The sequence below is a fragment of the Suricata suricatta genome, chromosome 14 (assembly GCF_006229205.1).
Source record: "Suricata suricatta isolate VVHF042 chromosome 14, meerkat_22Aug2017_6uvM2_HiC, whole genome shotgun sequence".
Classification (NCBI taxonomy): domain Eukaryota; kingdom Metazoa; phylum Chordata; class Mammalia; order Carnivora; family Herpestidae; genus Suricata; species Suricata suricatta.
In genome coordinates this window covers 70,871,633-70,873,540 of record NC_043713.1, presented here as the reverse complement: position 1 = coordinate 70,873,540, position 1,908 = coordinate 70,871,633, and positions in this window count along the sequence as shown.

Genomic DNA, 1,908 nt, shown 5'->3' with positions numbered 1-1,908 from the left:
AGTATCCTTCTCTTTCCCAGGTGGTTCATGATATTGTCCCTGATGAGCCCACAATTCCTTGCCCTGGAAATGGAGGGGCTCCATCAGCAAGGGAAAAAAGCAGTACGTGCTTTTGGAATTCTTTCTGGAGACAACCAGAGAATGGGGTTCTGAAAGCCTGCCTGACCCAACTCACTTGGTGACCTGAACAGGCCATCTGAGGAAGGCAGCTAATATTGATCATGAGCTGCTATGTGCCATACCCTGTGAGGTCAGGACTTATCCCTATTTCAAAGAAGAGGTCACTGAGGATATGAGTACTACTAGGATTCCAGCCTCCCCTGTCCAGCCCCAATGTCAGGACATCGACTCATTCTGTTTCTCTGCCTGCAAAACAGGCTTTACAGGTGGACTTGCCTGCCTTGAGGGGGTTCTGCAAAGTAAAGAAACTGGGTAAGAGGGCGGGGGACAGAGTGTTGGAAAGGGGAGAGAGAGCAGGAGGGTGGAGGCCTGTAGAGGGCAGCAGTGAGCTGTGCCTAGAAGCGCATGGACCCCAAAACCCAAGAGTTTTCCCAGTAATCCTCTGAGGCCATCTCCCAGAGCACCAACCTTAATAAGCAGTCATGGAAGGAGCCCCATATACCATTTATCAGAGTGGGTTTCATGTTTGCCCGAACTGGGTGCTTTACACACGGTGCTCACATTTTATGTATGAGGGCAAAACTGAGGCTCGGAAAAGCGAAGGAACTGCCTAAGTCACAAAACCTGGAGTGGGGAAGACCTGAACCCCAGCCAGGCTGGACTGGCTAATAGCTCTTAGCTCTCTTCCTTCCAGATTAGATGCTGGGGCATCTCTTCTGGGTGGCACTGGATCCGGGGTCGGGGCAAGATAACACCTTACATTCATGCAGGGACAACAGCCCTCAGAGACAGTTATCCTTGTTTTCACTTCAAGACCAAAGAAAGGTGATGAACAGAGGCAGTGGTGATCAGGCCCCCCGCCCTGTTCTTTGGTTGACAAATCCTATTTCTTCTTCCCTCACCCAGAAGGCTGGGTATTTTCATATGGTGCCCATCAGACTGCCACAGTGTGCTCTCTGCTGTGTGCCTAAGATCTCTGGACTTCCCTGTGGTACCTGAGATGATTTTGTTTCATTGCCAGCTCTAGACTGTCCTGTCTTCCATACAGTCCTAAGGCGACCCCTAAAGGGAGACTAAACACATAAGCTCTGGGAAAAACTACTCTAGCCTCTGAAGCTCAGGAGAGGCCAGTGGACAAACATACAGTTCAGGACCACAGGGAAGGCCATGTGGGTGTTGAGTAACCCGGGGAAGAAATTCCTGTTGATCTTCTCTGTGACAATGCCCTGTGGCTGCTGATGCATCACCCACCCCAAGTCCACAGTGCTGGGGGCCGTTGGCACATAAGCGCTGTTGGTATTGGCGGCCCAGCGTAGCCCACCGTGCTTCCCTAGGTGACAGGCCACTCCAGGCTCCTGTGCGAATAGGGGCCCGGAGGGTGGCCCCTAGAGCGCTCGGCCCCGAAGCTGGAGAGTGGCTACCGGGCTGTGGGGAATGGAGGATCCAGGTGTTGCTGTTCCAGGAATGCAGAACTCGCCAGGGCCTCTGCGTGGGACAGCCGGGTTCGCCATTGCCGGGGACCGAGTTTCCCCAAGCGCGGAGACTGAGTGACTGCGGGGGCTGGGTGGGGGCGAGGTCTCTCGGCAGCCCTTCCCCCTAGTGGCCCCCCCCTCCCCGCAGTCCCCTCTACCGGGAGCCCTCGGCGCGGCCCCTTTAAGAGGCCCTCCCAGCTCCGTCAGCCGCGCCACGGCCACCGCCCCCCGGCCCTCCCCTTCCTGCGGCGCCGAGTGCGGGCCGGGCTGGAGTGCGGCGAGAGCTGGTCGGGTAGAGCGCAGCGCCCGGGAGGCG